At 50.3% G+C, this 19,270-nt stretch overlaps 25 non-coding genes across 25 annotated transcripts; all 25 read right to left on the bottom strand.

Annotated features, from left to right (window-relative positions):
* Window positions 1-230: 230 nt before the first annotated feature.
* Trnas-uga (transfer RNA serine (anticodon UGA)) lies at window positions 231-312 on the bottom strand. The gene has a single exon. It is a non-coding gene; the product is annotated as a tRNA-Ser (tRNA).
* A 927-nt stretch (window positions 313-1,239) lies between these two features.
* On the bottom strand, window positions 1,240-1,312 carry Trnak-uuu (transfer RNA lysine (anticodon UUU)). Its single transcript has one exon. It is a non-coding gene; the product is annotated as a tRNA-Lys (tRNA).
* Window positions 1,313-1,850: 538 nt separating this feature from the next.
* Trnaf-gaa (transfer RNA phenylalanine (anticodon GAA)) lies at window positions 1,851-1,923 on the bottom strand. The gene has a single exon. It is a non-coding gene; the product is annotated as a tRNA-Phe (tRNA).
* A 579-nt stretch (window positions 1,924-2,502) lies between these two features.
* Window positions 2,503-2,584, bottom strand: Trnas-uga (transfer RNA serine (anticodon UGA)). The gene has a single exon. It is a non-coding gene; the product is annotated as a tRNA-Ser (tRNA).
* A 927-nt stretch (window positions 2,585-3,511) lies between these two features.
* Window positions 3,512-3,584, bottom strand: Trnak-uuu (transfer RNA lysine (anticodon UUU)). Its single transcript has one exon. It is a non-coding gene; the product is annotated as a tRNA-Lys (tRNA).
* A 538-nt stretch (window positions 3,585-4,122) lies between these two features.
* On the bottom strand, window positions 4,123-4,195 carry Trnaf-gaa (transfer RNA phenylalanine (anticodon GAA)). The gene has a single exon. It is a non-coding gene; the product is annotated as a tRNA-Phe (tRNA).
* Window positions 4,196-4,774: 579 nt separating this feature from the next.
* On the bottom strand, window positions 4,775-4,856 carry Trnas-uga (transfer RNA serine (anticodon UGA)). Its single transcript has one exon. It is a non-coding gene; the product is annotated as a tRNA-Ser (tRNA).
* A 927-nt stretch (window positions 4,857-5,783) lies between these two features.
* Window positions 5,784-5,856, bottom strand: Trnak-uuu (transfer RNA lysine (anticodon UUU)). Its single transcript has one exon. It is a non-coding gene; the product is annotated as a tRNA-Lys (tRNA).
* A 538-nt stretch (window positions 5,857-6,394) lies between these two features.
* On the bottom strand, window positions 6,395-6,467 carry Trnaf-gaa (transfer RNA phenylalanine (anticodon GAA)). Its single transcript has one exon. It is a non-coding gene; the product is annotated as a tRNA-Phe (tRNA).
* Window positions 6,468-7,046: 579 nt separating this feature from the next.
* Window positions 7,047-7,128, bottom strand: Trnas-uga (transfer RNA serine (anticodon UGA)). Its single transcript has one exon. It is a non-coding gene; the product is annotated as a tRNA-Ser (tRNA).
* A 927-nt stretch (window positions 7,129-8,055) lies between these two features.
* On the bottom strand, window positions 8,056-8,128 carry Trnak-uuu (transfer RNA lysine (anticodon UUU)). The gene has a single exon. It is a non-coding gene; the product is annotated as a tRNA-Lys (tRNA).
* A 538-nt stretch (window positions 8,129-8,666) lies between these two features.
* Window positions 8,667-8,739, bottom strand: Trnaf-gaa (transfer RNA phenylalanine (anticodon GAA)). Its single transcript has one exon. It is a non-coding gene; the product is annotated as a tRNA-Phe (tRNA).
* A 579-nt stretch (window positions 8,740-9,318) lies between these two features.
* Window positions 9,319-9,400, bottom strand: Trnas-uga (transfer RNA serine (anticodon UGA)). The gene has a single exon. It is a non-coding gene; the product is annotated as a tRNA-Ser (tRNA).
* A 927-nt stretch (window positions 9,401-10,327) lies between these two features.
* Window positions 10,328-10,400, bottom strand: Trnak-uuu (transfer RNA lysine (anticodon UUU)). Its single transcript has one exon. It is a non-coding gene; the product is annotated as a tRNA-Lys (tRNA).
* A 538-nt stretch (window positions 10,401-10,938) lies between these two features.
* On the bottom strand, window positions 10,939-11,011 carry Trnaf-gaa (transfer RNA phenylalanine (anticodon GAA)). Its single transcript has one exon. It is a non-coding gene; the product is annotated as a tRNA-Phe (tRNA).
* A 579-nt stretch (window positions 11,012-11,590) lies between these two features.
* Trnas-uga (transfer RNA serine (anticodon UGA)) lies at window positions 11,591-11,672 on the bottom strand. The gene has a single exon. It is a non-coding gene; the product is annotated as a tRNA-Ser (tRNA).
* A 927-nt stretch (window positions 11,673-12,599) lies between these two features.
* Trnak-uuu (transfer RNA lysine (anticodon UUU)) lies at window positions 12,600-12,672 on the bottom strand. Its single transcript has one exon. It is a non-coding gene; the product is annotated as a tRNA-Lys (tRNA).
* A 538-nt stretch (window positions 12,673-13,210) lies between these two features.
* On the bottom strand, window positions 13,211-13,283 carry Trnaf-gaa (transfer RNA phenylalanine (anticodon GAA)). The gene has a single exon. It is a non-coding gene; the product is annotated as a tRNA-Phe (tRNA).
* A 579-nt stretch (window positions 13,284-13,862) lies between these two features.
* Trnas-uga (transfer RNA serine (anticodon UGA)) lies at window positions 13,863-13,944 on the bottom strand. The gene has a single exon. It is a non-coding gene; the product is annotated as a tRNA-Ser (tRNA).
* A 927-nt stretch (window positions 13,945-14,871) lies between these two features.
* Window positions 14,872-14,944, bottom strand: Trnak-uuu (transfer RNA lysine (anticodon UUU)). The gene has a single exon. It is a non-coding gene; the product is annotated as a tRNA-Lys (tRNA).
* A 538-nt stretch (window positions 14,945-15,482) lies between these two features.
* On the bottom strand, window positions 15,483-15,555 carry Trnaf-gaa (transfer RNA phenylalanine (anticodon GAA)). The gene has a single exon. It is a non-coding gene; the product is annotated as a tRNA-Phe (tRNA).
* Window positions 15,556-16,134: 579 nt separating this feature from the next.
* Window positions 16,135-16,216, bottom strand: Trnas-uga (transfer RNA serine (anticodon UGA)). Its single transcript has one exon. It is a non-coding gene; the product is annotated as a tRNA-Ser (tRNA).
* Window positions 16,217-17,143: 927 nt separating this feature from the next.
* Trnak-uuu (transfer RNA lysine (anticodon UUU)) lies at window positions 17,144-17,216 on the bottom strand. The gene has a single exon. It is a non-coding gene; the product is annotated as a tRNA-Lys (tRNA).
* A 538-nt stretch (window positions 17,217-17,754) lies between these two features.
* Window positions 17,755-17,827, bottom strand: Trnaf-gaa (transfer RNA phenylalanine (anticodon GAA)). Its single transcript has one exon. It is a non-coding gene; the product is annotated as a tRNA-Phe (tRNA).
* Window positions 17,828-18,406: 579 nt separating this feature from the next.
* On the bottom strand, window positions 18,407-18,488 carry Trnas-uga (transfer RNA serine (anticodon UGA)). Its single transcript has one exon. It is a non-coding gene; the product is annotated as a tRNA-Ser (tRNA).
* Window positions 18,489-19,270: the final 782 nt, after the last annotated feature.

Here is a 19,270-nt window from a genome sequence, read left to right as displayed (position 1 = left end):
CGTCTGCAAGCTAAAATAATCACATCTGCACTGCCCAGAGAGGCGACACTTGCACTGACACCTGGTGGACGGTTGTGAGACGAGGAGATGAGCTGTGGCTTCTGGGCACGACTGTAGCGCTGCACCCTGGAGCCAAGAACACTGCACCTTGCTGGCGGCCCACGTGTTTAGTAGTGACGCAACTGCTAGGATGCAGCTGAACGTCCATCTTCTGGGAGCGAGAAAATTTCCGCAGTCGGCAGGACTCGAACCTACGCTCCCAGAGGGAATCTGATTTCAAGTCAGACGCCTTAACCACTCGGCCACGACTGCACGTCTCAGAAGCGTCTCTCGACAACTGAAACTCCCACCTTTGCAAGCAATCTCATGGCAGAAGGCAGCATGGGCTTACTCTTTTCTGTAGTGATTCCACTGCCAGCACATTAGACGTTACGAAAGTGTATTAATTTTCGCCCCGACAGGGACTAGAACCCAGGACCCTTTGGTTGAAAACCTAACGCTCTACCGACTGAGCTATCCGCACCCACGCACGAGCATTGTCATACAGCTGCGTCGTGTGCGAGTGATTCGCATGTCGTAATTGCTGGCTTATGGCTCCAATGGCGACTTCACCGACTTCCCACTGACGCGCCGCTGACGCTAGTTTTCTGGCGTCTTAAGGGATGGACATACTTGCAAGTAGCTGCGAGATCATTGAAAAGAAACGCGGCGCCATTGCTTTTGCCGCACTCGACTGATTGAATTGCAATTCTTAAAAAGGAATGAACCTTCACTCTGTCCAACAATTTCAAGCACGTGTGTGTACTCACGAACTCGGCGAAGGCGCGAGAAAATGACGGGGGCGCACTCGTGGGCCTGCGACGGCTTCCTGCAGTCACATCGTCAGTGCGAGGTGGACCGGTAGGCACAGGAAGCAGCGGCCGTCGTGAAACTCAGCATTCTTAAACGGAAATTTTCGTCTTGTTTAGAATGGCGTCATTGGTTTGCACGCTCATTCATGCGTGTGAAAATATTTGCTGCTCTTTACGCAGAATCGCACGCAGCCGGCGGGATTCGAAACTACTTTCGAGTCAGACGCCTTAACCACTCGGCCACGGCTGCCCCGAACGCAGCGTTCTCCCGACACGTGCAAATTGAACCGTTTAAAGCACTGTGGTGTCAGAAAACGGCGTTGCTGCATTCTTTTCCGTAGTGTTTCCACCACTACCAGAGGCAACGCTACCAAATTATTAAAATTTCCGCCCGAACAGGGACTTGAATCCTGGACCCTTAGGTTAAAAGCCTAATGCTCTACCGACTGAGCTATCCGGGCTCACAACCCCTTATGAAACATCTCACGATGCACAACGACACATTGACTCATGTCCTTTACTGTTATGCAATCGCTGCATGGAGCTGTTAGTAGTTAAACGTCGCCTGAATGCTGTCTGCAAACTTATCGCGCAAAGCTCGTAACAGACCATCGAACAATGTTGACACACGATGCAAAAACAAACTGCAGCAGTCGTTACGTCTCATACGTTGGAGTAGAGGATTTACGTGTTTTGTCGACACTCATCGGGCAATTGGAAAATTCACAAGCACTTCGAATGCAATGTTTCCCACGTTTTCGCTCATTTCACGGTTCCGCTTGATACGTTCTTCACCTCCTGGCACAAAACAGGGAACGCAGTCAGTAGGACGTTTTTTTTATTTTCTTACTTCTCAGAGAGTTGCCTACTGCGTTCCTCTTATGGCAAGCACTAGACAACCAGAACAGTTACAGAAGGGAGTCATGTCCGTTCTCGGCTGTAGTTACATTATCACAAAGTCAGAGCAATTCCATTGGCGTCGGCTTCAAAACGAAGCCGTGCCGAAACCCGGGATCGAACCAGGGACCTTTAGATCTTCAGTCTAACGCTCTCCCAACTGAGCTATTTCGGCTGACGCACAGCGCCCCTCTTTTGCACGTCTGCCCCGTTGCCAATTTCACAGTCATCTTCGTCTGAAAGAACACAGGGACGCCGAAAGGCGAACAGCAGATGCAGTAAAGTACCACACACATTTCTTCTGCTTCCATCGTCGTAACTAGCAAACATGTCGACTCGATTCATGTAATATTGACTTCGCTGACGCTAGAAAAGCTGTGCTATATCGATGCCACGTGCAACTAGTGTGCAGAGAACGAGGCAGAGGAAGGAGTGAGCCTCTCCAAAGTGTGTGAGGCAGTATCTAGCAGATACACGCGGTAAAACATTTGACTTGCGTTTGCTCATTAATTGCTACACGTCATCGTCTGCAAGCTAAAATAATCACATCTGCACTGCCCAGAGAGGCGACACTTGCACTGACACCTGGTGGACGGTTGTGAGACGAGGAGATGAGCTGTGGCTTCTGGGCACGACTGTAGCGCTGCACCCTGGAGCCAAGAACACTGCACCTTGCTGGCGGCCCACGTGTTTAGTAGTGACGCAACTGCTAGGATGCAGCTGAACGTCCATCTTCTGGGAGCGAGAAAATTTCCGCAGTCGGCAGGACTCGAACCTACGCTCCCAGAGGGAATCTGATTTCAAGTCAGACGCCTTAACCACTCGGCCACGACTGCACGTCTCAGAAGCGTCTCTCGACAACTGAAACTCCCACCTTTGCAAGCAATCTCATGGCAGAAGGCAGCATGGGCTTACTCTTTTCTGTAGTGATTCCACTGCCAGCACATTAGACGTTACGAAAGTGTATTAATTTTCGCCCCGACAGGGACTAGAACCCAGGACCCTTTGGTTGAAAACCTAACGCTCTACCGACTGAGCTATCCGCACCCACGCACGAGCATTGTCATACAGCTGCGTCGTGTGCGAGTGATTCGCATGTCGTAATTGCTGGCTTATGGCTCCAATGGCGACTTCACCGACTTCCCACTGACGCGCCGCTGACGCTAGTTTTCTGGCGTCTTAAGGGATGGACATACTTGCAAGTAGCTGCGAGATCATTGAAAAGAAACGCGGCGCCATTGCTTTTGCCGCACTCGACTGATTGAATTGCAATTCTTAAAAAGGAATGAACCTTCACTCTGTCCAACAATTTCAAGCACGTGTGTGTACTCACGAACTCGGCGAAGGCGCGAGAAAATGACGGGGGCGCACTCGTGGGCCTGCGACGGCTTCCTGCAGTCACATCGTCAGTGCGAGGTGGACCGGTAGGCACAGGAAGCAGCGGCCGTCGTGAAACTCAGCATTCTTAAACGGAAATTTTCGTCTTGTTTAGAATGGCGTCATTGGTTTGCACGCTCATTCATGCGTGTGAAAATATTTGCTGCTCTTTACGCAGAATCGCACGCAGCCGGCGGGATTCGAAACTACTTTCGAGTCAGACGCCTTAACCACTCGGCCACGGCTGCCCCGAACGCAGCGTTCTCCCGACACGTGCAAATTGAACCGTTTAAAGCACTGTGGTGTCAGAAAACGGCGTTGCTGCATTCTTTTCCGTAGTGTTTCCACCACTACCAGAGGCAACGCTACCAAATTATTAAAATTTCCGCCCGAACAGGGACTTGAATCCTGGACCCTTAGGTTAAAAGCCTAATGCTCTACCGACTGAGCTATCCGGGCTCACAACGCCTTATGAAACATCTCACGATGCACAACGACACATTGACTCATGTCCTTTACTGTTGTGCAATCGCTGCATGGAGCTGTTAGTAGTTAAACGTCGCCTGAATGCTGTCTGCAAACTTATCGCGCAAAGCTCGTAACAGACCATCGAACAATGTTGACACACGATGCAAAAACAAACTGCAGCAGTCGTTACGTCTCATACGTTGGAGTAGAGGATTTACGTGTTTTGTCGACACTCATCGGGCAATTGGAAAATTCACAAGCACTTCGAATGCAATGTTTCCCACGTTTTCGCTCATTTCACGGTTCCGCTTGATACGTTCTTCACCTCCTGGCACAAAACAGGGAACGCAGTCAGTAGGACGTTTTTTTTATTTTCTTACTTCTCAGAGAGTTGCCTACTGCGTTCCTCTTATGGCAAGCACTAGACAACCAGAACAGTTACAGAAGGGAGTCATGTCCGTTCTCGGCTGTAGTTACATTATCACAAAGTCAGAGCAATTCCATTGGCGTCGGCTTCAAAACGAAGCCGTGCCGAAACCCGGGATCGAACCAGGGACCTTTAGATCTTCAGTCTAACGCTCTCCCAACTGAGCTATTTCGGCTGACGCACAGCGCCCCTCTTTTGCACGTCTGCCCCGTTGCCAATTTCACAGTCATCTTCGTCTGAAAGAACACAGGGACGCCGAAAGGCGAACAGCAGATGCAGTAAAGTACCACACACATTTCTTCTGCTTCCATCGTCGTAACTAGCAAACATGTCGACTCGATTCATGTAATATTGACTTCGCTGACGCTAGAAAAGCTGTGCTATATCGATGCCACGTGCAACTAGTGTGCAGAGAACGAGGCAGAGGAAGGAGTGAGCCTCTCCAAAGTGTGTGAGGCAGTATCTAGCAGATACACGCGGTAAAACATTTGACTTGCGTTTGCTCATTAATTGCTACACGTCATCGTCTGCAAGCTAAAATAATCACATCTGCACTGCCCAGAGAGGCGACACTTGCACTGACACCTGGTGGACGGTTGTGAGACGAGGAGATGAGCTGTGGCTTCTGGGCACGACTGTAGCGCTGCACCCTGGAGCCAAGAACACTGCACCTTGCTGGCGGCCCACGTGTTTAGTAGTGACGCAACTGCTAGGATGCAGCTGAACGTCCATCTTCTGGGAGCGAGAAAATTTCCGCAGTCGGCAGGACTCGAACCTACGCTCCCAGAGGGAATCTGATTTCAAGTCAGACGCCTTAACCACTCGGCCACGACTGCACGTCTCAGAAGCGTCTCTCGACAACTGAAACTCCCACCTTTGCAAGCAATCTCATGGCAGAAGGCAGCATGGGCTTACTCTTTTCTGTAGTGATTCCACTGCCAGCACATTAGACGTTACGAAAGTGTATTAATTTTCGCCCCGACAGGGACTAGAACCCAGGACCCTTTGGTTGAAAACCTAACGCTCTACCGACTGAGCTATCCGCACCCACGCACGAGCATTGTCATACAGCTGCGTCGTGTGCGAGTGATTCGCATGTCGTAATTGCTGGCTTATGGCTCCAATGGCGACTTCACCGACTTCCCACTGACGCGCCGCTGACGCTAGTTTTCTGGCGTCTTAAGGGATGGACATACTTGCAAGTAGCTGCGAGATCATTGAAAAGAAACGCGGCGCCATTGCTTTTGCCGCACTCGACTGATTGAATTGCAATTCTTAAAAAGGAATGAACCTTCACTCTGTCCAACAATTTCAAGCACGTGTGTGTACTCACGAACTCGGCGAAGGCGCGAGAAAATGACGGGGGCGCACTCGTGGGCCTGCGACGGCTTCCTGCAGTCACGTCGTCAGTGCGAGGTGGACCGGTAGGCACAGGAAGCAGCGGCCGTCGTGAAACTCAGCATTCTTAAACGGAAATTTTCGTCTTGTTTAGAATGGCGTCATTGGTTTGCACGCTCATTCATGCGTGTGAAAATATTTGCTGCTCTTTACGCAGAATCGCACGCAGCCGGCGGGATTCGAAACTACTTTCGAGTCAGACGCCTTAACCACTCGGCCACGGCTGCCCCGAACGCAGCGTTCTCCCGACACGTGCAAATTGAACCGTTTAAAGCACTGTGGTGTCAGAAAACGGCGTTGCTGCATTCTTTTCCGTAGTGTTTCCACCACTACCAGAGGCAACGCTACCAAATTATTAAAATTTCCGCCCGAACAGGGACTTGAATCCTGGACCCTTAGGTTAAAAGCCTAATGCTCTACCGACTGAGCTATCCGGGCTCACAACGCCTTATGAAACATCTCACGATGCACAACGACACATTGACTCATGTCCTTTACTGTTGTGCAATCGCTGCATGGAGCTGTTAGTAGTTAAACGTCGCCTGAATGCTGTCTGCAAACTTATCGCGCAAAGCTCGTAACAGACCATCGAACAATGTTGACACACGATGCAAAAACAAACTGCAGCAGTCGTTACGTCTCATACGTTGGAGTAGAGGATTTACGTGTTTTGTCGACACTCATCGGGCAATTGGAAAATTCACAAGCACTTCGAATGCAATGTTTCCCACGTTTTCGCTCATTTCACGGTTCCGCTTGATACGTTCTTCACCTCCTGGCACAAAACAGGGAACGCAGTCAGTAGGACGTTTTTTTTATTTTCTTACTTCTCAGAGAGTTGCCTACTGCGTTCCTCTTATGGCAAGCACTAGACAACCAGAACAGTTACAGAAGGGAGTCATGTCCGTTCTCGGCTGTAGTTACATTATCACAAAGTCAGAGCAATTCCATTGGCGTCGGCTTCAAAACGAAGCCGTGCCGAAACCCGGGATCGAACCAGGGACCTTTAGATCTTCAGTCTAACGCTCTCCCAACTGAGCTATTTCGGCTGACGCACAGCGCCCCTCTTTTGCACGTCTGCCCCGTTGCCAATTTCACAGTCATCTTCGTCTGAAAGAACACAGGGACGCCGAAAGGCGAACAGCAGATGCAGTAAAGTACCACACACATTTCTTCTGCTTCCATCGTCGTAACTAGCAAACATGTCGACTCGATTCATGTAATATTGACTTCGCTGACGCTAGAAAAGCTGTGCTATATCGATGCCACGTGCAACTAGTGTGCAGAGAACGAGGCAGAGGAAGGAGTGAGCCTCTCCAAAGTGTGTGAGGCAGTATCTAGCAGATACACGCGGTAAAACATTTGACTTGCGTTTGCTCATTAATTGCTACACGTCATCGTCTGCAAGCTAAAATAATCACATCTGCACTGCCCAGAGAGGCGACACTTGCACTGACACCTGGTGGACGGTTGTGAGACGAGGAGATGAGCTGTGGCTTCTGGGCACGACTGTAGCGCTGCACCCTGGAGCCAAGAACACTGCACCTTGCTGGCGGCCCACGTGTTTAGTAGTGACGCAACTGCTAGGATGCAGCTGAACGTCCATCTTCTGGGAGCGAGAAAATTTCCGCAGTCGGCAGGACTCGAACCTACGCTCCCAGAGGGAATCTGATTTCAAGTCAGACGCCTTAACCACTCGGCCACGACTGCACGTCTCAGAAGCGTCTCTCGACAACTGAAACTCCCACCTTTGCAAGCAATCTCATGGCAGAAGGCAGCATGGGCTTACTCTTTTCTGTAGTGATTCCACTGCCAGCACATTAGACGTTACGAAAGTGTATTAATTTTCGCCCCGACAGGGACTAGAACCCAGGACCCTTTGGTTGAAAACCTAACGCTCTACCGACTGAGCTATCCGCACCCACGCACGAGCATTGTCATACAGCTGCGTCGTGTGCGAGTGATTCGCATGTCGTAATTGCTGGCTTATGGCTCCAATGGCGACTTCACCGACTTCCCACTGACGCGCCGCTGACGCTAGTTTTCTGGCGTCTTAAGGGATGGACATACTTGCAAGTAGCTGCGAGATCATTGAAAAGAAACGCGGCGCCATTGCTTTTGCCGCACTCGACTGATTGAATTGCAATTCTTAAAAAGGAATGAACCTTCACTCTGTCCAACAATTTCAAGCACGTGTGTGTACTCACGAACTCGGCGAAGGCGCGAGAAAATGACGGGGGCGCACTCGTGGGCCTGCGACGGCTTCCTGCAGTCACGTCGTCAGTGCGAGGTGGACCGGTAGGCACAGGAAGCAGCGGCCGTCGTGAAACTCAGCATTCTTAAACGGAAATTTTCGTCTTGTTTAGAATGGCGTCATTGGTTTGCACGCTCATTCATGCGTGTGAAAATATTTGCTGCTCTTTACGCAGAATCGCACGCAGCCGGCGGGATTCGAAACTACTTTCGAGTCAGACGCCTTAACCACTCGGCCACGGCTGCCCCGAACGCAGCGTTCTCCCGACACGTGCAAATTGAACCGTTTAAAGCACTGTGGTGTCAGAAAACGGCGTTGCTGCATTCTTTTCCGTAGTGTTTCCACCACTACCAGAGGCAACGCTACCAAATTATTAAAATTTCCGCCCGAACAGGGACTTGAATCCTGGACCCTTAGGTTAAAAGCCTAATGCTCTACCGACTGAGCTATCCGGGCTCACAACGCCTTATGAAACATCTCACGATGCACAACGACACATTGACTCATGTCCTTTACTGTTGTGCAATCGCTGCATGGAGCTGTTAGTAGTTAAACGTCGCCTGAATGCTGTCTGCAAACTTATCGCGCAAAGCTCGTAACAGACCATCGAACAATGTTGACACACGATGCAAAAACAAACTGCAGCAGTCGTTACGTCTCATACGTTGGAGTAGAGGATTTACGTGTTTTGTCGACACTCATCGGGCAATTGGAAAATTCACAAGCACTTCGAATGCAATGTTTCCCACGTTTTCGCTCATTTCACGGTTCCGCTTGATACGTTCTTCACCTCCTGGCACAAAACAGGGAACGCAGTCAGTAGGACGTTTTTTTTATTTTCTTACTTCTCAGAGAGTTGCCTACTGCGTTCCTCTTATGGCAAGCACTAGACAACCAGAACAGTTACAGAAGGGAGTCATGTCCGTTCTCGGCTGTAGTTACATTATCACAAAGTCAGAGCAATTCCATTGGCGTCGGCTTCAAAACGAAGCCGTGCCGAAACCCGGGATCGAACCAGGGACCTTTAGATCTTCAGTCTAACGCTCTCCCAACTGAGCTATTTCGGCTGACGCACAGCGCCCCTCTTTTGCACGTCTGCCCCGTTGCCAATTTCACAGTCATCTTCGTCTGAAAGAACACAGGGACGCCGAAAGGCGAACAGCAGATGCAGTAAAGTACCACACACATTTCTTCTGCTTCCATCGTCGTAACTAGCAAACATGTCGACTCGATTCATGTAATATTGACTTCGCTGACGCTAGAAAAGCTGTGCTATATCGATGCCACGTGCAACTAGTGTGCAGAGAACGAGGCAGAGGAAGGAGTGAGCCTCTCCAAAGTGTGTGAGGCAGTATCTAGCAGATACACGCGGTAAAACATTTGACTTGCGTTTGCTCATTAATTGCTACACGTCATCGTCTGCAAGCTAAAATAATCACATCTGCACTGCCCAGAGAGGCGACACTTGCACTGACACCTGGTGGACGGTTGTGAGACGAGGAGATGAGCTGTGGCTTCTGGGCACGACTGTAGCGCTGCACCCTGGAGCCAAGAACACTGCACCTTGCTGGCGGCCCACGTGTTTAGTAGGGACGCAACTGCTAGGATGCAGCTGAACGTCCATCTTCTGGGAGCGAGAAAATTTCCGCAGTCGGCAGGACTCGAACCTACGCTCCCAGAGGGAATCTGATTTCAAGTCAGACGCCTTAACCACTCGGCCACGACTGCACGTCTCAGAAGCGTCTCTCGACAACTGAAACTCCCACCTTTGCAAGCAATCTCATGGCAGAAGGCAGCATGGGCTTACTCTTTTCTGTAGTGATTCCACTGCCAGCACATTAGACGTTACGAAAGTGTATTAATTTTCGCCCCGACAGGGACTAGAACCCAGGACCCTTTGGTTGAAAACCTAACGCTCTACCGACTGAGCTATCCGCACCCACGCACGAGCATTGTCATACAGCTGCGTCGTGTGCGAGTGATTCGCATGTCGTAATTGCTGGCTTATGGCTCCAATGGCGACTTCACCGACTTCCCACTGACGCGCCGCTGACGCTAGTTTTCTGGCGTCTTAAGGGATGGACATACTTGCAAGTAGCTGCGAGATCATTGAAAAGAAACGCGGCGCCATTGCTTTTGCCGCACTCGACTGATTGAATTGCAATTCTTAAAAAGGAATGAACCTTCACTCTGTCCAACAATTTCAAGCACGTGTGTGTACTCACGAACTCGGCGAAGGCGCGAGAAAATGACGGGGGCGCACTCGTGGGCCTGCGACGGCTTCCTGCAGTCACATCGTCAGTGCGAGGTGGACCGGTAGGCACAGGAAGCAGCGGCCGTCGTGAAACTCAGCATTCTTAAACGGAAATTTTCGTCTTGTTTAGAATGGCGTCATTGGTTTGCATGCTCATTCATGCGTGTGAAAATATTTGCTGCTCTTTACGCAGAATCGCACGCAGCCGGCGGGATTCGAAACTACTTTCGAGTCAGACGCCTTAACCACTCGGCCACGGCTGCCCCGAACGCAGCGTTCTCCCGACACGTGCAAATTGAACCGTTTAAAGCACTGTGGTGTCAGAAAACGGCGTTGCTGCATTCTTTTCCGTAGTGTTTCCACCACTACCAGAGGCAACGCTACCAAATTATTAAAATTTCCGCCCGAACAGGGACTTGAATCCTGGACCCTTAGGTTAAAAGCCTAATGCTCTACCGACTGAGCTATCCGGGCTCACAACGCCTTATGAAACATCTCACGATGCACAACGACACATTGACTCATGTCCTTTACTGTTGTGCAATCGCTGCATGGAGCTGTTAGTAGTTAAACGTCGCCTGAATGCTGTCTGCAAACTTATCGCGCAAAGCTCGTAACAGACCATCGAACAATGTTGACACACGATGCAAAAACAAACTGCAGCAGTCGTTACGTCTCATACGTTGGAGTAGAGGATTTACGTGTTTTGTCGACACTCATCGGGCAATTGGAAAATTCACAAGCACTTCGAATGCAATGTTTCCCACGTTTTCGCTCATTTCACGGTTCCGCTTGATACGTTCTTCACCTCCTGGCACAAAACAGGGAACGCAGTCAGTAGGACGTTTTTTTTATTTTCTTACTTCTCAGAGAGTTGCCTACTGCGTTCCTCTTATGGCAAGCACTAGACAACCAGAACAGTTACAGAAGGGAGTCATGTCCGTTCTCGGCTGTAGTTACATTATCACAAAGTCAGAGCAATTCCATTGGCGTCGGCTTCAAAACGAAGCCGTGCCGAAACCCGGGATCGAACCAGGGACCTTTAGATCTTCAGTCTAACGCTCTCCCAACTGAGCTATTTCGGCTGACGCACAGCGCCCCTCTTTTGCACGTCTGCCCCGTTGCCAATTTCACAGTCATCTTCGTCTGAAAGAACACAGGGACGCCGAAAGGCGAACAGCAGATGCAGTAAAGTACCACACACATTTCTTCTGCTTCCATCGTCGTAACTAGCAAACATGTCGACTCGATTCATGTAATATTGACTTCGCTGACGCTAGAAAAGCTGTGCTATATCGATGCCACGTGCAACTAGTGTGCAGAGAACGAGGCAGAGGAAGGAGTGAGCCTCTCCAAAGTGTGTGAGGCAGTATCTAGCAGATACACGCGGTAAAACATTTGACTTGCGTTTGCTCATTAATTGCTACACGTCATCGTCTGCAAGCTAAAATAATCACATCTGCACTGCCCAGAGAGGCGACACTTGCACTGACACCTGGTGGACGGTTGTGAGACGAGGAGATGAGCTGTGGCTTTTGGGCACGACTGTAGTGCTGCACCCTGGAGCCAAGAACACTGCACCTTGCTGGCGGCCCACGTGTTTAGTAGTGACGCAACTGCTAGGATGCAGCTGAACGTCCATCTTCTGGGAGCGAGAAAATTTCCGCAGTCGGCAGGACTCGAACCTACGCTCCCAGAGGGAATCTGATTTCAAGTCAGACGCCTTAACCACTCGGCCACGACTGCACGTCTCAGAAGCGTCTCTCGACAACTGAAACTCCCACCTTTGCAAGCAATCTCATGGCAGAAGGCAGCATGGGCTTACTCTTTTCTGTAGTGATTCCACTGCCAGCACATTAGACGTTACGAAAGTGTATTAATTTTCGCCCCGACAGGGACTAGAACCCAGGACCCTTTGGTTGAAAACCTAACGCTCTACCGACTGAGCTATCCGCACCCACGCACGAGCATTGTCATACAGCTGCGTCGTGTGCGAGTGATTCGCATGTCGTAATTGCTGGCTTATGGCTCCAATGGCGACTTCACCGACTTCCCACTGACGCGCCGCTGACGCTAGTTTTCTGGCGTCTTAAGGGATGGACATACTTGCAAGTAGCTGCGAGATCATTGAAAAGAAACGCGGCGCCATTGCTTTTGCCGCACTCGACTGATTGAATTGCAATTCTTAAAAAGGAATGAACCTTCACTCTGTCCAACAATTTCAAGCACGTGTGTGTACTCACGAACTCGGCGAAGGCGCGAGAAAATGACGGGGGCGCACTCGTGGGCCTGCGACGGCTTCCTGCAGTCACATCGTCAGTGCGAGGTGGACCGGTAGGCACAGGAAGCAGCGGCCGTCGTGAAACTCAGCATTCTTAAACGGAAATTTTCGTCTTGTTTAGAATGGCGTCATTGGTTTGCACGCTCATTCATGCGTGTGAAAATATTTGCTGCTCTTTACGCAGAATCGCACGCAGCCGGCGGGATTCGAAACTACTTTCGAGTCAGACGCCTTAACCACTCGGCCACGGCTGCCCCGAACGCAGCGTTCTCCCGACACGTGCAAATTGAACCGTTTAAAGCACTGTGGTGTCAGAAAACGGCGTTGCTGCATTCTTTTCCGTAGTGTTTCCACCACTACCAGAGGCAACGCTACCAAATTATTAAAATTTCCGCCCGAACAGGGACTTGAATCCTGGACCCTTAGGTTAAAAGCCTAATGCTCTACCGACTGAGCTATCCGGGCTCACAACGCCTTATGAAACATCTCACGATGCACAACGACACATTGACTCATGTCCTTTACTGTTGTGCAATCGCTGCATGGAGCTGTTAGTAGTTAAACGTCGCCTGAATGCTGTCTGCAAACTTATCGCGCAAAGCTCGTAACAGACCATCGAACAATGTTGACACACGATGCAAAAACAAACTGCAGCAGTCGTTACGTCTCATACGTTGGAGTAGAGGATTTACGTGTTTTGTCGACACTCATCGGGCAATTGGAAAATTCACAAGCACTTCGAATGCAATGTTTCCCACGTTTTCGCTCATTTCACGGTTCCGCTTGATACGTTCTTCACCTCCTGGCACAAAACAGGGAACGCAGTCAGTAGGACGTTTTTTTTATTTTCTTACTTCTCAGAGAGTTGCCTACTGCGTTCCTCTTATGGCAAGCACTAGACAACCAGAACAGTTACAGAAGGGAGTCATGTCCGTTCTCGGCTGTAGTTACATTATCACAAAGTCAGAGCAATTCCATTGGCGTCGGCTTCAAAACGAAGCCGTGCCGAAACCCGGGATCGAACCAGGGACCTTTAGATCTTCAGTCTAACGCTCTCCCAACTGAGCTATTTCGGCTGACGCACAGCGCCCCTCTTTTGCACGTCTGCCCCGTTGCCAATTTCACAGTCATCTTCGTCTGAAAGAACACAGGGACGCCGAAAGGCGAACAGCAGATGCAGTAAAGTACCACACACATTTCTTCTGCTTCCATCGTCGTAACTAGCAAACATGTCGACTCGATTCATGTAATATTGACTTCGCTGACGCTAGAAAAGCTGTGCTATATCGATGCCACGTGCAACTAGTGTGCAGAGAACGAGGCAGAGGAAGGAGTGAGCCTCTCCAAAGTGTGTGAGGCAGTATCTAGCAGATACACGCGGTAAAACATTTGACTTGCGTTTGCTCATTAATTGCTACACGTCATCGTCTGCAAGCTAAAATAATCACATCTGCACTGCCCAGAGAGGCGACACTTGCACTGACACCTGGTGGACGGTTGTGAGACGAGGAGATGAGCTGTGGCTTTTGGGCACGACTGTAGTGCTGCACCCTGGAGCCAAGAACACTGCACCTTGCTGGCGGCCCACGTGTTTAGTAGTGACGCAACTGCTAGGATGCAGCTGAACGTCCATCTTCTGGGAGCGAGAAAATTTCCGCAGTCGGCAGGACTCGAACCTACGCTCCCAGAGGGAATCTGATTTCAAGTCAGACGCCTTAACCACTCGGCCACGACTGCACGTCTCAGAAGCGTCTCTCGACAACTGAAACTCCCACCTTTGCAAGCAATCTCATGGCAGAAGGCAGCATGGGCTTACTCTTTTCTGTAGTGATTCCACTGCCAGCACATTAGACGTTACGAAAGTGTATTAATTTTCGCCCCGACAGGGACTAGAACCCAGGACCCTTTGGTTGAAAACCTAACGCTCTACCGACTGAGCTATCCGCACCCACGCACGAGCATTGTCATACAGCTGCGTCGTGTGCGAGTGATTCGCATGTCGTAATTGCTGGCTTATGGCTCCAATGGCGACTTCACCGACTTCCCACTGACGCGCCGCTGACGCTAGTTTTCTGGCGTCTTAAGGGATGGACATACTTGCAAGTAGCTGCGAGATCATTGAAAAGAAACGCGGCGCCATTGCTTTTGCCGCACTCGACTGATTGAATTGCAATTCTTAAAAAGGAATGAACCTTCACTCTGTCCAACAATTTCAAGCACGTGTGTGTACTCACGAACTCGGCGAAGGCGCGAGAAAATGACGGGGGCGCACTCGTGGGCCTGCGACGGCTTCCTGCAGTCACATCGTCAGTGCGAGGTGGACCGGTAGGCACAGGAAGCAGCGGCCGTCGTGAAACTCAGCATTCTTAAACGGAAATTTTCGTCTTGTTTAGAATGGCGTCATTGGTTTGCACGCTCATTCATGCGTGTGAAAATATTTGCTGCTCTTTACGCAGAATCGCACGCAGCCGGCGGGATTCGAAACTACTTTCGAGTCAGACGCCTTAACCACTCGGCCACGGCTGCCCCGAACGCAGCGTTCTCCCGACACGTGCAAATTGAACCGTTTAAAGCACTGTGGTGTCAGAAAACGGCGTTGCTGCATTCTTTTCCGTAGTGTTTCCACCACTACCAGAGGCAACGCTACCAAATTATTAAAATTTCCGCCCGAACAGGGACTTGAATCCTGGACCCTTAGGTTAAAAGCCTAATGCTCTACCGACTGAGCTATCCGGGCTCACAACCCCTTATGAAACATCTCACGATGCACAACGACACATTGACTCATGTCCTTTACTGTTATGCAATCGCTGCATGGAGCTGTTAGTAGTTAAACGTCGCCTGAATGCTGTCTGCAAACTTATCGCGCAAAGCTCGTAACAGACCATCGAACAATGTTGACACACGATGCAAAAACAAACTGCAGCAGTCGTTACGTCTCATACGTTGGAGTAGAGGATTTACGTGTTTTGTCGACACTCATCGGGCAATTGGAAAATTCACAAGCACTTCGAATGCAATGTTTCCCACGTTTTCGCTCATTTCACGGTTCCGCTTGATACGTTCTTCACCTCCTGGCACAAAACAGGGAACGCAGTCAGTAGGACGTTTTTTTTATTTTCTTACTTCTCAGAGAGTTGCCTACTGCGTTCCTCTTATGGCAAGCACTAGACAACCAGAACAGTTACAGAAGGGAGTCATGTCCGTTCTCGGCTGTAGTTACATTATCACAAAGTCAGAGCAATTCCATTGGCGTCGGCTTCAAAACGAAGCCGTGCCGAAACCCGGGATCGAACCAGGGACCTTTAGATCTTCAGTCTAACGCTCTCCCAACTGAGCTATTTCGGCTGACGCACAGCGCCCCTCTTTTGCACGTCTGCCCCGTTGCCAATTTCACAGTCATCTTCGTCTGAAAGAACACAGGGACGCCGAAAGGCGAACAGCAGATGCAGTAAAGTACCACACACATTTCTTCTGCTTCCATCGTCGTAACTAGCAAACATGTCGACTCGATTCATGTAATATTGACTTCGCTGACGCTAGAAAAGCTGTGCTATATCGATGCCACGTGCAACTAGTGTGCAGAGAACGAGGCAGAGGAAGGAGTGAGCCTCTCCAAAGTGTGTGAGGCAGTATCTAGCAGATACACGCGGTAAAACATTTGACTTGCGTTTGCTCATTAATTGCTACACGTCATCGTCTGCAAGCTAAAATAATCACATCTGCACTGCCCAGAGAGGCGACACTTGCACTGACACCTGGTGGACGGTTGTGAGACGAGGAGATGAGCTGTGGCTTCTGGGCACGACTGTAGCGCTGCACCCTGGAGCCAAGAACACTGCACCTTGCTGGCGGCCCACGTGTTTAGTAGTGACGCAACTGCTAGGATGCAGCTGAACGTCCATCTTCTGGGAGCGAGAAAATTTCCGCAGTCGGCAGGACTCGAACCTACGCTCCCAGAGGGAATCTGATTTCAAGTCAGACGCCTTAACCACTCGGCCACGACTGCACGTCTCAGAAGCGTCTCTCGACAACTGAAACTCCCACCTTTGCAAGCAATCTCATGGCAGAAGGCAGCATGGGCTTACTCTTTTCTGTAGTGATTCCACTGCCAGCACATTAGACGTTACGAAAGTGTATTAATTTTCGCCCCGACAGGGACTAGAACCCAGGACCCTTTGGTTGAAAACCTAACGCTCTACCGACTGAGCTATCCGCACCCACGCACGAGCATTGTCATACAGCTGCGTCGTGTGCGAGTGATTCGCATGTCGTAATTGCTGGCTTATGGCTCCAATGGCGACTTCACCGACTTCCCACTGACGCGCCGCTGACGCTAGTTTTCTGGCGTCTTAAGGGATGGACATACTTGCAAGTAGCTGCGAGATCATTGAAAAGAAACGCGGCGCCATTGCTTTTGCCGCACTCGACTGATTGAATTGCAATTCTTAAAAAGGAATGAACCTTCACTCTGTCCAACAATTTCAAGCACGTGTGTGTACTCACGAACTCGGCGAAGGCGCGAGAAAATGACGGGGGCGCACTCGTGGGCCTGCGACGGCTTCCTGCAGTCACATCGTCAGTGCGAGGTGGACCGGTAGGCACAGGAAGCAGCGGCCGTCGTGAAACTCAGCATTCTTAAACGGAAATTTTCGTCTTGTTTAGAATGGCGTCATTGGTTTGCACGCTCATTCATGCGTGTGAAAATATTTGCTGCTCTTTACGCAGAATCGCACGCAGCCGGCGGGATTCGAAACTACTTTCGAGTCAGACGCCTTAACCACTCGGCCACGGCTGCCCCGAACGCAGCGTTCTCCCGACACGTGCAAATTGAACCGTTTAAAGCACTGTGGTGTCAGAAAACGGCGTTGCTGCATTCTTTTCCGTAGTGTTTCCACCACTACCAGAGGCAACGCTACCAAATTATTAAAATTTCCGCCCGAACAGGGACTTGAATCCTGGACCCTTAGGTTAAAAGCCTAATGCTCTACCGACTGAGCTATCCGGGCTCACAACGCCTTATGAAACATCTCACGATGCACAACGACACATTGACTCATGTCCTTTACTGTTGTGCAATCGCTGCATGGAGCTGTTAGTAGTTAAACGTCGCCTGAATGCTGTCTGCAAACTTATCGCGCAAAGCTCGTAACAGACCATCGAACAATGTTGACACACGATGCAAAAACAAACTGCAGCAGTCGTTACGTCTCATACGTTGGAGTAGAGGATTTACGTGTTTTGTCGACACTCATCGGGCAATTGGAAAATTCACAAGCACTTCGAATGCAATGTTTCCCACGTTTTCGCTCATTTCACGGTTCCGCTTGATACGTTCTTCACCTCCTGGCACAAAACAGGGAACGCAGTCAGTAGGACGTTTTTTTTATTTTCTTACTTCTCAGAGAGTTGCCTACTGCGTTCCTCTTATGGCAAGCACTAGACAACCAGAACAGTTACAGAAGGGAGTCATGTCCGTTCTCGGCTGTAGTTACATTATCACAAAGTCAGAGCAATTCCATTGGCGTCGGCTTCAAAACGAAGCCGTGCCGAAACCCGGGATCGAACCAGGGACCTTTAGATCTTCAGTCTAACGCTCTCCCAACTGAGCTATTTCGGCTGACGCACAGCGCCCCTCTTTTGCACGTCTGCCCCGTTGCCAATTTCACAGTCATCTTCGTCTGAAAGAACACAGGGACGCCGAAAGGCGAACAGCAGATGCAGTAAAGTACCACACACATTTCTTCTGCTTCCATCGTCGTAACTAGCAAACATGTCGACTCGATTCATGTAATATTGACTTCGCTGACGCTAGAAAAGCTGTGCTATATCGATGCCACGTGCAACTAGTGTGCAGAGAACGAGGCAGAGGAAGGAGTGAGCCTCTCCAAAGTGTGTGAGGCAGTATCTAGCAGATACACGCGGTAAAACATTTGACTTGCGTTTGCTCATTAATTGCTACACGTCATCGTCTGCAAGCTAAAATAATCACATCTGCACTGCCCAGAGAGGCGACACTTGCACTGACACCTGGTGGACGGTTGTGAGACGAGGAGATGAGCTGTGGCTTCTGGGCACGACTGTAGCGCTGCACCCTGGAGCCAAGAACACTGCACCTTGCTGGCGGCCCACGTGTTTAGTAGGGACGCAACTGCTAGGATGCAGCTGAACGTCCATCTTCTGGGAGCGAGAAAATTTCCGCAGTCGGCAGGACTCGAACCTACGCTCCCAGAGGGAATCTGATTTCAAGTCAGACGCCTTAACCACTCGGCCACGACTGCACGTCTCAGAAGCGTCTCTCGACAACTGAAACTCCCACCTTTGCAAGCAATCTCATGGCAGAAGGCAGCATGGGCTTACTCTTTTCTGTAGTGATTCCACTGCCAGCACATTAGACGTTACGAAAGTGTATTAATTTTCGCCCCGACAGGGACTAGAACCCAGGACCCTTTGGTTGAAAACCTAACGCTCTACCGACTGAGCTATCCGCACCCACGCACGAGCATTGTCATACAGCTGCGTCGTGTGCGAGTGATTCGCATGTCGTAATTGCTGGCTTATGGCTCCAATGGCGACTTCACCGACTTCCCACTGACGCGCCGCTGACGCTAGTTTTCTGGCGTCTTAAGGGATGGACATACTTGCAAGTAGCTGCGAGATCATTGAAAAGAAACGCGGCGCCATTGCTTTTGCCGCACTCGACTGATTGAATTGCAATTCTTAAAAAGGAATGAACCTTCACTCTGTCCAACAATTTCAAGCACGTGTGTGTACTCACGAACTCGGCGAAGGCGCGAGAAAATGACGGGGGCGCACTCGTGGGCCTGCGACGGCTTCCTGCAGTCACATCGTCAGTGCGAGGTGGACCGGTAGGCACAGGAAGCAGCGGCCGTCGTGAAACTCAGCATTCTTAAACGGAAATTTTCGTCTTGTTTAGAATGGCGTCATTGGTTTGCACGCTCATTCATGCGTGTGAAAATATTTGCTGCTCTTTACGCAGAATCGCACGCAGCCGGCGGGATTCGAAACTACTTTCGAGTCAGACGCCTTAACCACTCGGCCA

The sequence above is a fragment of the Schistocerca gregaria genome, unplaced genomic scaffold, assembly GCF_023897955.1.
Source record: "Schistocerca gregaria isolate iqSchGreg1 unplaced genomic scaffold, iqSchGreg1.2 ptg000395l, whole genome shotgun sequence".
Lineage (NCBI taxonomy): Eukaryota > Metazoa > Arthropoda > Insecta > Orthoptera > Acrididae > Schistocerca > Schistocerca gregaria.
This window is presented reverse-complemented; position numbering and strand designations above follow the sequence as displayed.